Source organism: Tachyglossus aculeatus, chromosome 2 (genome assembly GCF_015852505.1).
Source record: "Tachyglossus aculeatus isolate mTacAcu1 chromosome 2, mTacAcu1.pri, whole genome shotgun sequence".
Classification (NCBI taxonomy): domain Eukaryota; kingdom Metazoa; phylum Chordata; class Mammalia; order Monotremata; family Tachyglossidae; genus Tachyglossus; species Tachyglossus aculeatus.
In genome coordinates this window covers 23670811-23684923 of record NC_052067.1, presented here as the reverse complement: position 1 = coordinate 23684923, position 14113 = coordinate 23670811, and the positions used below count along the sequence as shown (strand labels likewise).

At 43.1% G+C, this 14113-nt stretch overlaps 1 protein-coding gene across 1 annotated transcript in view; it reads right to left on the bottom strand.

Moving 5' to 3' along the window:
* The window catches only part of GADL1 (glutamate decarboxylase like 1), a 140899-nt gene that overhangs the window by 23302 nt on the left and 103484 nt on the right, over nucleotides 1-14113 (bottom strand). The gene's annotated exons all lie outside the window — the stretch shown is intronic.

The following is a 14113-nucleotide window of genomic DNA, read 5'->3' as shown; positions in this document are numbered from 1 at the left end:
CTCCCCACTTTACAGAGGACATGACAGACACAGAGAAGTAAAGTAACTTGCCCAAGGTCACACAGCAAACAAGCATCAGAGCTGGGATAAGAACCCATGACCTTCTGATCCTCAGACCCATGCTCTAACCACTACACCATGCTGCTTCATAATCTTTATAATTGTGCAGAGATCACCAACAGATAACCATAGATTTGTAGATAAAATATCCCCTAGCTTCAATTAGCCATTATTTAATCTTTTTTTCCGAGGACAAGAGTTTTGGAACTGTCAATTTTAGCCTTGAACTATCCAAATAATTCAGGCCAAAAAGTACTCTGGGAGGGGTACTAAATAAAACTGTTCACTAGTACTGACCCAGCCTCAGGACAATTTACACTTCTTTTTTTATTTTTACATTTCTCCACTAGTGTTCTTTTTAATGTTCAATCGCACATTCTTTGCAGAAACCAAACTATGACTAAAAAAAATAAAAATTTTCTTTCCTTTAAAAACAAAAAACTGTCCAAGACAGTTACCAGATTATTTTTCCTCAATGGTTTTATAGCTTTATGGCTCATAAAAATATCGATTAAATGCAAACTTTATGCTCCTCATTTAATATTGAATAAATGCTCACAAAGGGCTTTAGAAGTAATGCTCAGTATACATATAGAGCATCAGTTCGGGCTTGAGAAATCCATATATTTTATTAAGCCACAAAAATCTTTAGGTTTGCACATTTCTATTACTGCCCACACCAGCAAATGAGCATACATGAATTACGCATTCTTCTTTGCAGAGCCACAGTTTGTACTGCAGCTGTTTAGTTTGGGGTTTGAAATCTCCATTCCTCATTCCCTGGGAAGAAGAGTGGTCCACGAACACAAGCGGCTGTGGAGGACATCGAAGCAGATGTTTTACAAAGTCACCACTGGAAACATCTGAGCATCAGATATATCAACTAACCACCCCCCCTGCCTAAGTCTTGGGCAAATTAAAATTAAAACACAAAACATATGTAAGCGAATATTTTCCACGCTCCATCTGTGGAGGAGTGAATGAGACATTCACAATCGGCTGTTCCTGTCTCATGTCTTATGGGGAACAGGTGGGGAAGCTATGCGGCCGCAGTAAAATGTGTAGCTTTTGCCTCTCCTGTCTCATCCAGAACAAAGAAATGAAACCCAAGCCCTTCTATTTTCGGTCTATAACTACTCCCTTGGGGAGCTCATCTGCTCTCCTTAAAGAGCCCGGGGCTGCGAGTCACAGGACCTGGGTTCTAATCCTAGATCCGCCACTTGTCTGCTCTGTGACCTTGGTCAAGTCAATTCACTTCTCGGTTCCTAGTTCCTTCATTACAGCGTGGCTCTGTCGAAAGAGCGCAAGTTTGGCAGTCGGAGGTCATGGGTTCCAATCCCGGCTCGGCCGCTTGTCAGCTGTGTGACTTTGGGCAAGTCACTTAACTTCTCTGGGCCTCAGTTACCTCATCAGCAAAATGGGGATTAAGACTGTGAGCCCCACGTGGGACAACCTGATCACCTTGTACCCTCCCCAGCGCCTAGAACAGTGCTTTGCACATAGTAGACTGTGAGCCCACTCTTGGGTAGGGACTGTCTCTATATGTTGCCAGTTTGTACTTCCCAAGCGCTTAGTACAGTGCTCTGCAAATAGTAAGCGCTCAATAAATACGATTGATGATGATGATAGTAGGCGCTTAACAAATACCATCATCATTATTATTATTATCTGCAAAATAGGGATTCAATACCTGTTCTCCCTCCTTCTTAGACTGAGACTCGTGTGGGACCTGATTATCTCCTCTAGATTGTAAACTCACTGTGGGCAGGGAACATGTCTACCAACTCTTTTACATTGTACTCACCCAACGCTTAGTACGGTGCTCTGCGCACAGTAAGCACTTACTAAATATGATTGATTGATTCAATTACCACCTTTAGGTGGATGAGTCCCAAGCCTACCTCGCTAGCCACAAGGTTACACATAATAGATTGACAGTTTGCTAATCTACAACTCCCAAAACAAACAAAAGGAAAGGCTTTTGGGAAGCCTACGTTGTTCAGAGTCTTCCAATTAAAACTCTAGTTTATGATCTGCCCCTCATTCATTCGATCGCATTTATTGAGCGCTTACTGTGTGCAGAGCACTGTACTAAGCGCTTGACCTTCCAACCCCTCCTCTGGTTCCCGCAGGCAGGATCTGATTGGCGGGCAATTCTGCCTGTTGAGCCCCACACACCAGATGAAATTCCCTTTTTGTTTTGGGCATGGGAGGGTAGGTGCATTGGACACTTAGCTTCCACTGTTTTCTTGCTTCTCATGTTATTCTGTTTCCCAGGTGCTCTGACCAAGAGTCCCGAAGGGGTTGGGGTTGAAGGCAGAAAGTTGTTTTTCTCTTCTTACAGTCTGGCAGAGTTTCAATATCTTTTGAAGACTGACAATAAAGTTGGAGGGAAAACAGAAAATAGTATTTTCTGTGGCCGGTTTTCTCCTGCTTCCCTGAGCCTCTACATGAAAAACTCGCTGCTTTCTTCCCGGTTCAGGAAGATCAGAGAGACAGTTAATCTATCAATGGTACTTATTGATAGATAAATATCAATGGTATTGGTATTGAGTGCTCACTGTGTGTAGACCACTGTACTAAGCACTTAGGAGACTGCAATATAACCAAGGTGGTAGACACGTTCCCTGCCCATAAAACATAATCAACACCCCAGGTTCCAGTTCCAGGAAAACCGGGAGTGAATGGGGGGGTGTCTTATGGGGTGGCTGGGCCCAGGTCCCACCCACGGGGGATTCCTGTTTGCCTGCAAATCCACGTGCTAAACGCAAACAGGCCCCTGATCCACTCTGCTTCCTTCCCTGCCCTGCCCCCTCTTTGCTAGTAAAGCACAAACCAAGGCTTAGTGGGCTTGAGAAAGGGAATAGTCATTTCAAAAGGCTCCTCTGAAATGCTCAGTATTTGGTCAACTCACCAAATATGAGGATCACTGCCCAAAATATTGGCTTCAAGGTAGTAACCCACTCTCTGAAATTGAGCATCACCTCCTGCCATCGGGATATCGCCACATGAATGTCTTGAGTGTACCTCAACCCCCTCGTTTACAAAACTTATCTCGCCTTCCCTCCCAAATTCTCTCCTCTTCCTAACTTCCCCATCGCTGTTGATAACACTGCCAACCTCCCCATCTCTCAAGTCTGCAACCTTAACATTATGCTTGAATTCTCCATCCAAAACAACCAGTACGGTGCAGGTCCAGGTATTTACTACTACTAATAATGGTATTAATAATGGTAGTAATAACAGTATTTTTCAGTCCTTACTATGTGACAAGCATTGTTCTAGGTGCTGGAAAAGATATAAGATAATCAGGTTTGACACAGTCCCTGTCCAACACAGGGTGCACAATTTAAGTAGGAAGGTGAACAGGTATTTAATACCCATTTCACAGATGACAAAAACAGGCGTAGAGAAGTTAAGTGACTTGCCCAAGGTCACACAGCAGGCAAATGGCAGAGACAGGATTAGAACACAGGTCCTCTGTCTCTCAGGCCCGCGCTCTATACACTAGGCCACAGTACTTTGCATTTGACATGTACTGGTTTGATGACTGTATCAGCCACCTCGCTGGTCTCCCTGTCTCCAGGCTCTCCCTTCTCCAGTCCACAATTCATTCGGCCGCGAGGATCATTTTTCTAAAATGTTCTGCACACATCCTCACATCTCAAAAATTTCCAGTAATTGCTCATTCTCCTCCAAATTAAGCCGAAACGTCGGAACACTGGATTTAAAATGCTCAATCAGCTCTCTCCCTTCTAATTTATGCTCACTCTCAAGATTAGTTTGGAGTGGGAGGAAAACTATTCTCAATAGGGCAGAGCAGGAACTGAATGGTGCAAGGGGAGATGGGCGTGGGAAGGGGATTACAGTGCCCTGCACACATTAAGCGCTCAATAAATGTGATCGAATGAATTTATTAGGATTAGATAATGTCAGATGAAGCTTTCAGATTCCAGGCAATGTCCAAAATTAGTGCATAACGTATCTCTGGAAGAAGTGGATAAGTTCATGAGCTAGTGTTTAAATAGCACAGTATGTAAATGGATATGTACTGAAGAGCTATGGGTGGCTGTGACTACAAATATGTAGATTGAGCCAAAGAGCTGACAATATAACCTGGGAGGATGGGGAGAGAAATGAATCAGACTTCCTGGAGGAAAGGTGATTTCAGAATGGCTGTGCAGATGGGGAGACCAGTGGGCTGGTAGATCTGAAGGCTCATGATAGGAATCAGTCAGTCAAACGCATTTACTGAGCACTTACTGTGTGCAGAGCACCGTATTAAGTGCTTGTCTTATACTCTAGCAAGAAATCAAGCTGCTGCAGCTGCTCTTCATCAGGGTATCTCTGAAGAAGGGACAGCGTGAACTGTGCCATATCACTACCTGTGTGGGTTTAGTTTCCTGAGGGGCTCTTAAGTGTACAAGCCAGTCTGGAGGGGAGATAATGACTTGAGAACGGTTAAGGAGAAGTAGCGTGGCCTGATGGAGAGAGTATGGGCCTGTGACTTTGGGCAAGTCACACAGCAGACAAGTGGTGGAGGTAGGATTACAGCCCATGACCTCTCGACTCCCAGGGCCATTCTCTATCCGCTACGCCATGCTGCATCAACTCTGTGGAACCATCCTGTCCCAAGCGCTTAATACGGTGTTCTGCAAAAACTAAGTGCTAGATAAATATTTTTGATTGACTGACTGTCTGACCTGATTATCTTGTACCTGCTCTAGGGCTTAGTACAGTGCTTGGGACATGGTAAGCACTCAAAAAATACCACTATCTCCCTTACAATCAACATCTAGCCACACTCCTCCACTTCCCGGAACACAGTGGTGGCTGTTGATGGCCCAGAAAAGGCTGTAGAAGCCTTCACTCTAAATCTTACAGGCACAAAGCCACAAAATGCACACCATAGATCTCCAGACCATAAGCTTGTTGTGGGTAAGGAACACATCTACCAACTCTGTTGTATTGCTCTCTCCCCAGGGCTTACTACAGTGTTCTGCTCAAAATAGTGCTCAATAAATACCACTGATAGTGGAAAATTATTCTAGAAGCACAGCCTCTGAAATTATGAAAGCTCCATTTTGAGAGATGTTCACGAGAGAGTCCCTCATCAGTTTCCCCCAGCTGACATGCTTTTGAAATATGTGACACTTGAGAGCAATGACAGAACCAAAATACAGTTCTATATGTTTAGTAACCAATAATTTAAATGGAGGACAATTTCATCTTTTATTGACCCTGGGGTGTGAGGTTAAGTTTTACTTGGACTGGCACTGAGTCATAATACTTGTCTCCAACAGATGTTGTCCTATGTATTATTAAATCCGTTCTATAATAAATGATGAGGGTCAAATGCATTTATGAGCTTCATGCCAATATTCATCATCTCTTCCACATGGGTCATAATTACTGTATTTCAGATAATTAAACCTCATAATATTCAGAAAATCCAAATGCCAGAGGGAAGAAATATTTATTCTCCAAATAAATTTTCTACCTCATTTAACATTTTAAATTAGTTTTCCTAGGACTCCTGGGAAGAGTTCACCGTACCCCAGAATATTGACATCCTTTCCATAAATGTACTCCTTCCACAGTGTCACGATAACTAGAGATTGTATTTGTGTTCCTAACAATTCTCAGACTGCAGAGTTTAATGGGAAGAGCAGAGAGGAGGGAGAAAAGAGACCCAGATTCTAGTTTCAGTTCTGCCACTGACCTGCTGCGTGACCTTGGACAAGGCACTATTAACCTCTCTGTTCCTCAATTATCCAAGATACTTGCTCTCCCCTCCTCTTAGCCTGGGAACCAGTCAGTGAGTCAAGAATATTTATTGAGCTCTCACTGTGTGCAGAGTACTCTGCTGAGCACTTGGAAGAGTACAACAATATAATAGACACAACCGCTGCCCACAACGACCTTACAAGAAACGCACTCTGATCTATCTTTGTTCTACCCAACACGGTTCTTGGTAAATATTAAGCCAAATCAAAACCATAATCATCATCGTTATTATCTTTTTTGACCACGTACATTAATTTCTTGACATACACAAAGGCTCCAGTTACTTGGCTTCTAGAAAGACTTGCTTAGACAACTGTAAATGTGACTATCACTAACAGAAGGGCCATACCACCTGTGAACAGTTCCAGAGAGCACATCAATAAAAACCTCCATTAGAAGCCAAAGTGTGTGCTCCCAACTTCAGCAATCATTTTATTCTGTACGGCTACCAAGTGTAATGCCAAGCCATTACCATCTTAATCATAGCAGGAACCGTGTTGGTTTGAGTGCCAGAACCTTTAAATATTAATAGTCAGTAAGAAGCCATACCCTCATCATTTGAACTTGTTCAATTATTTCTCTGTCATGCACTCTAATCCTGGGATCGTGATTTTAAAAAAACGACTCTACAAATTGGAGATTTAAAATAAGGCAGCAAGTGAAATGTTAGTGCACTCACCCTAAAATGAGAAAAACAACTGCTTAAACATAAATCTTTTTCTATAATCTGAGTAAGGCCCAGTGGAAATAATAATAATAATAATAATAATAATAATGATGATGGCATTTATGAAGCGCTTACTATGTGCAAAGCACTGTTCTAAGCACTGGGGAGGTTACAAGGTGATTACGTTGTCCCATGGGGGGCTCACAGTCTTAATCCCCATTTTACAGATGAGGTAACTGAGGCTTAGATAAGTTAAGTGACTTGCCCAAAGTCACACAGCTGACAAGTGGCAGAGTCAGGATTTGAACCCATGACCTCTGACTCCAAAGCACGTGCTCTTTCCACTAAACCATGCTGGAAAGAGCCTGGACCCGCGAGTCAGAGGACCTGGGTTCTAATCCTGCTTCCACCACCTGTCCGCTCTGTGACCTTGGGCAAGTCACTTCATTTCTCTGTGCCTCAGTTTCATCATCTGTAAACTGGGGACTAAACCCTACTCCATCTTTATAAGACTGAGAGCTCCCTGTGGGACGGGGACTGTGGCTGACCTCAGGATCATGTATCAACCCTAACACTTAGATTGGTGCTTGGCACATAGTGAGCGCTTATCAAGTACCATTACATTACCATTACATAAGTGTCATGGTTCTGAAGTCAGTAGCTCATGAAACACTAACAGATGTGTGAGTAGGCAAAGTTGATCTTGAGGAACACCTCCAAATGAGAGGCCTACGACGGGAAAGTAAACGGTAATTCCTTGCCTGATCATCAAAGTACCTTCTTCAAATCCTACCAAATGACTGCAGCCGCGCTAGTGTGTTGTCAGAAAGGTCTGTTCCTTCAAACTCCAAATATTTTTTTTCAGTCCTCAGATGATTTCCATCGTATTCAGTCTGAATTAACGGGCCAAAGAATTAATTACATCATCCACAACCGGCTGGAATTTTGCTTTGTCTCACATTCTCTTCAAGTGAAATAGTTCACTAATGTAAAACACTTGGAAGCCACAATCTAGTGTTTTTAAAGAAAAAAAAAAACCCACTGGCTAACAGAGTTGCTTCTACTTTTCAGCTGCCAGTTTCTGTACATATTACTGATTTTCATACCAGAACTTTAATCCATCTATGGCATTTACTGAGCGCTTATTGGGTGCAGAGCACTGTGCTAAGCACTTGGGAGAGTGCAAGTCAGTAGAGTTTGTAGATGTGATCCCTGCCTGCAAGGAACTTCTAAATCTTATTGATTTCATTTATTCATTCAATCGTATTTCTTGAGAGCTTACCGTGTGCAGAGCACTAAACTAAGCACTTGGAAAGTACAATTCAGCAACAAATAGAGACAATTCCTGCCCAACAATGGGGTCACAGTCTAGAAGGGGGGAATAATAATAATAATAATAATAATAATAATAATAATAATAATAATAATAATAATAATAATAATGGCATTCAAACTCTGACTGCGGCTGTCAATAGCATTTAAAGCTTCCAAATAAAAGTTGTCTTTAAATACACAGTACTGGGGTGGAATAGAAGGGCAAGAGAGAGTTTTGTCATCATATTTTAATTTTGCCTAAATATCTTGTACAATTCATTCATCTGGGACTCTTCTGTCGCTGGACTCTTTATGTTATATCAGAGCTTGGCAGTTATTTTCTAATGTGCTCCATAGGGAAAATATTGGATTTATTCTCTGAATCCAATTTGCCTTAGTATATTATTTCTCTTGGAAATGCCCAAAAGGCTGGGATTACAGCATTGAAGGGGTCCTTTTCACTGGGGATGAGAAATTTCCCCAATCCTTTTAGTTAGGCCAGTAAGAATTAGAAGTGTAAGAATTACTTTAGTGGGCAGTGAAAGTTCACTTGCAACTCATGTCAATGGACAGGGAAGGAGGACCGCTAACAACAAATCCAGCGATATTTCTTGAGGACTAAAATAATAATAATAATAATAATATTCGTTAAGTGCTTACTACGTGCCAGGCACTGTACTAAGCACTAGGGAGGATACAATCAAATTGGGTTGGACACAGTCACTGTCCGACTTGAGGCTCACACTTTCAATCCCCATTTTACAGATGAGGTAACTGAGGCCCAGAGAAGTAAAGTGATTTGTCCAAGGTCACACAGCAGACAAATGGTGGAGCCAGGATTAGAACCTATGGCCTTCTGACTCCACTACTCCAATGATCCATGAATGGTAACTGGCCATAGTCATCACCACTATGTTAGCAATTATAAAGCACATTGTCTAAATAATAATAATAATAATGATCAATGATTGGAGAAGGAGCGTGGCTCAGTGAAAAAGAGCACGGGCTTTGGAGTCAGAGGTTATGGGTTCAAATTCCCGCTCCGCCACTTGTCAGCTGCGTGACTTTGGGCAAGTCACTTAACTTCTCTGGGCCTCAGTTACCTCATCTGTAAAATGGGGATTAAGACTATGAGTCCCCCGTGGGACAACCTGATCACTTTGTAACCTCCCCAGCACTTAGAACAGTGCTGTGCACATAGTAAGCTCTTAATAAATGCCATTATTATTATTATTATTATTATTATTATTATCAATCATATTTATGGAGCAAATGCTCTGTGCAGAGTACTGTGCTTGGGAAAGTATGATATAAGAAAGTTGGTAAATAATAATGATGATGACGGTATTATACTTTTATGGTAGGCACTCAGTGTTTTCAGCTGTCAGTCTTTCTATGTATTACTGATTTTCATACCAAAAGTTCAATCAATCCACGGTACTTATTGAGCACATACTGGGTGCAGAGCACTGTATACTAAAGCACTTGGGAGAGTACAATACAATAGAGTGGGTAGACGTGACCCCAGTCTGCAAGAAACTTCCAAATCTTATTCAAACTCTGACTGGGGCTGTCAAGAGCATTTAAAGCTGTCTTAAACTCCACAGTACTGGGGTGGAATAGAGGGGCAAGGAGCTGGGGTAAGCACTGTACTAAGTGCTGGGATAGATACGGGGGCCGCAGCCTCCTCCGTCCCACCCAGCCAGCCGAGGCGCACCTGGCCCCAGCCTCAATAATAAGCTGAATTGTACTTTCCAAGCGCTTAGTACAGTGTTCTGCACACAGTAAGCGCTCAATAAATACGACTGAATGAATGAATAAATGAAGTCACTTCACTGGGCCTCAGTTCCCTCATCTCCTCCCCTTCTAGACTGTGAGCCCATTATGGGCAGGGACTGTCTCTATCTGTTGCCGGATTGTACATTCCAAGTGCTTAGTACAGTGCTCTGCACACAGTAAGCGCTCAATAAATACGACTGAATGAATGAATTGGGGGAGTGTGTCAGTTCTAATCCCTGCTCTGCCACTGGTCTGCTGGGTGACCTTGGGCAGGTCACGTCACCGGGCCTCAGTTCCCTCACATTCCCCCCCTCTAGATTGTGAGCCTGTTGTGGGCAGGGATTGTCTCACTTTATTGCTGTATTGTATTTTCCAAGCGATTAGTAAAGTGCTCTGCACACAGTAAGCACTCAATAAATACAATTGAATGAATGAATGAATGAATACAAGATCATCAGGTTGAACACAATTAGTCCCTGTCCCACATGGGGCTCCCAATGTAAGTACGAGAGAGTAGGATTTAATCCACATTTTCTAGATGAGGAAATTGAGGCACAGAGAAGTGAAGCGATCTGACCAAGATCACACAGCAAAGAATCGACAGAGTCAGGATCAGAACTCAGGTCCTCTGATTCCATGATGCCATTCATTCATTCACTCAATCGTATTTATTGAGCGCTTACTGTGTGCAGAGCACCGGACTAAGCGCTTGGGAAGGACAAGTTGGCAACATATAAGACAGTCCCTACCCGACAACCGGCTCATGCTCTTTCCACCAGGCCACGCCGTTTCTCTAAACGGTAGCAAATAAAAACGCTAACAATTTAGCTAATGCTAAAGAAGCAGGCTGTGCTCATTTAATCCCTAGATAGATGGAGGGAAAAAAATCATTTTAAGAGTTCATAAGAGACAGAAAAGTTTGGCAGAGCGAGCCCACTGTTGGGTAGGGGCTGTCTCTATATGTTGCCAACTTGTACATCCCAGGCGCTTAGTGCAGTGCTCTGCACACAGGAAGCGCTCAATAAATACGACTGAATGAATGAAGAGGTAAGAGCCAAATAGACTGTGATTTAGGCGGCCAGGGATTAGTACAAGGATTGATTTTGAGCACCATCTAGTAAAAGAACTGAGGAATTACACGAATACAAAAACTGAAATCTTGGTTTGGACTGATGAGATTTTTTTCCCCCCACCAATTCAAATAATCAATCAATTAATCAATCAATCGTATTTATTAAGCGCTTACTGTGTGCAGAGCACTGTACTAAGCGCTTGGGAAGTACAAGTTGGCAACATATAGAGACAGTCCCTACCCAACAGTGGGCTCCTTACTCTGATAAAGCCCCATAGAAAAATTTATGAAAACGAAGGTCTAAATGACTCGTGGCTCAGTGGAAAGAGCATGGGCTTTGGAGTCAGAGGGCATCGGTTCGAACGCTGGCTCCGCCACATAATAATAATAATAATAATAATAATGATAATAATGATAATAATGGCATTTATTAAGCGCTTACTATGTGCCAAGCACTGTTCTAAGCACTGGGGAGGTTACAAGGTGATCAGGTTGTCCCCCGGGGGGCTCACAGTCTTAATCCCCATTTTACAGATGAGAGAACTGAGGCACAGAGAAGTGAAGTGACTTGCCCAAAGTCACACAGCTGGCAATTGGCAGACCTTGGGCGAGTCACTTAACTTCTTGGAGCCTCAGTTACCTCATCTGTAAAATGGGGATGATGACTGTGAGCCCCACACCGGACAACCTGATCACCTTGCATCCCCCCAGCGCTTAGAACAGTGCTTTGCACATAGTAAGCACTTAACAGCGTGGCTCAGTGGAAAGAGCATGGGCTTTGGAGTCAGAGGTCATGGGTTTAAATCCCAGCTCCGCCACTTGTCAGCTGTGTGACTTTGGGCAAGTCACTTAACGTCTCTGGGCCTCAGTTCCCTCATGTGTAAAATGGGGTTTAAGACTGTGAGTTCCCCGTGGGACAACCTCAGCACCTCCCCAGCGCTTAGAACAGTGCTTTGCACACAGTAAGCGCTTAATAAATGCTATCATTATTATTAACAAATGCCATTATTATTATTATTATTAATGTAGAGAAGCAGTGTGGCTCAATGGAAAGAGCACGGGCTTTGGAGTCAGAGGTCATGGGTTCAAATCCCAGCTCAGCCAATTGTCAGCTGTGTGACTTCAGGCAAGTCGTTTAACTTCTCTGGGCCTCAGTTACCTCATCTGTAAAATGGGGATGAAGACTGTGAGCCTCCCATGGGACAACCTGATCACCTTGTAATCTCGCCAGTGTTTAGAACAGTACTTTGCACATAGTAAGCGCTTAAAAATGTCATCATTATTATTATTGTTATTATCAGGAACTTGATCAAGTTTCCGACTACTACATATATCTTTTTGGATTTGATTACAACAGCCAAAGCAGAAGGTATGGCTTAAAACTAAACCATCGCCACCACTGGAAAACAATCAAAGGACATCAAGTGCACAAGCTACTAATAGGACACTCCCTTTCCTAAATGAAAGGCAGCAGGAGTGTTTAGGGTGTCCAACCAGCCCTATTTTTAAATGATTAATGCACTTTATGCACCTAATGCCAATATTGCCACCACATAAGGCAAACTCACTTTCCTGCCTCTTCTGAATCCTAAAACAAAGACATCTAGTCCTTCCCTAAACCATCAGAGTACTATGCTGCAAGGATCAATGACAGTGAATCTCTGGACACAGTAGACACCTAAAAATGGGGGAGGATTAGAAGCGGCTGCCAATTTAACTGGGGAAAATTTGCTCACTAATTTAAGTGAGCAAGAAGATACAATTGGAGGAGGGGTTTGCACCCATTGCTCAGTTTCTTTTGTGTATGTATGTGTGTGTTTTTTAATGGCATTTTTTAAGAACTTACTATGTGCCAGGCATTGTACTGAAAGTTGGGGGTAGATTTGAGATATAACAATAATAATAATGGCATTTCTTAGGTGCTTACTATGTGACAGGCACCGTTCTAAGCGCTGGGGTAGATACAAGATATTTGGGTTGGATACAGTCCCTGTCCCACAGAGGGCTCAGTCTTAATCCCATTTAACAGATGAGGAAACTGTGGCCCAGAGCAGGGAATGTATCCACTAATTCTGTTGTATTGTATTCTCCCAAGGACTTTTAGTACAGAGCTTTGCACATAGCGGGCACTCAATAAATACTATTGATTGATTGGTTGCACAAGACCCATGTCCCACATGGGGCTCACAGTCCCCATTTTACAGATGAGGTAACTGTGGCACAGAGAAGTGAAGTGACTTGCCCAAGCAGACAAGTGGCAGAACCAGAATTAGAACCCAGGTCCTCTGACTCCCAAGCTAGACCATGCTGATTTTCTCAGTTAAGACAAAATGATTTCCTGGAAGGGAGTCATAGGCTTTGTACTGATTTTTCCCCTACTAACATATTTATTTCTCCCTCTCTAAACTACAAGCTACTTGTGGGCAGTGAACATGTCTACCAACTCTGGTATACTATACTCTCACAAGCATTTAATACAGTGCTCTACAAACAGTGAGCAACCAATGAATACAATTGATTAGTCGGTTGTCCTTTTTGGGCTTAAAAGAACACTAAGAATATTCAGTGGAAAGCAGGTGAGCTACAGCTGGGTAATGGAAGTGATAACGTTGTAGGGGCTTGTGTATTTCCTGCTGTTATGTTGGATTTGTTTTGCAAATGTCCTGTGGAAAGAGATAAAGAGACAAAAAGTAGGGATGGGCACTGCTACTTCACAGGTTTCTTACTATGTATGGCCCACCAAACATTTACATCAGTCAAGACTCACCAGGATAAAGTGGGAGGAAGGAGTTCAATGAGTTAATTGTACCCATGCTACTGAGCAGCAGTGTTGATAAAAACAAAACCAAAACAGAGAAATGGAGCCTCAAGAGCCACCTCCCTACAAGGCTGCATGGACGCTTCTCCCAAACGTCTGCCTGCAAAACACACTGCAAAACCTGCAAATTCCATTTGCGTGGGCCTGTGAAAAAGGGGGCCAAAATTCTCCGTGATAAGCCGCCCTGTTCCACAACCAGTATTCCCAACCTCAGGCACCATCAAGGCCAAGATGAACATGGAGTGCTGACATGTTTTCTTGGCAGGATTTAAGGCAGGCTTGTGGGTAGCCCCGCCAAATATTCCTGTCAGCCCTTCCCACACTTCCCAGCTCCACAGTTAATGATGCATCTGATGGCAGTGAGCAGCAGGAAGACTTCAGGAATAAATAAGTCTGGGGCTTGGTTTCCCAACTGAATTCCAGTCCTTACCCTGGGCCTGATTTTGAGGAGGCCTAGTCTGGAAGCAAATGATCATTTGCATGGCTAGTATGGGCGCACATGAAAGTAAAAGTCTACTCTCCATGAGGCCACAGTATTTAAGCTGCCCCATATGCTTCCCGGTTTTCCCTCCCAGCTCTCTACCCCCGTCTACCCATCTCCCCCTTCTAGACTGTG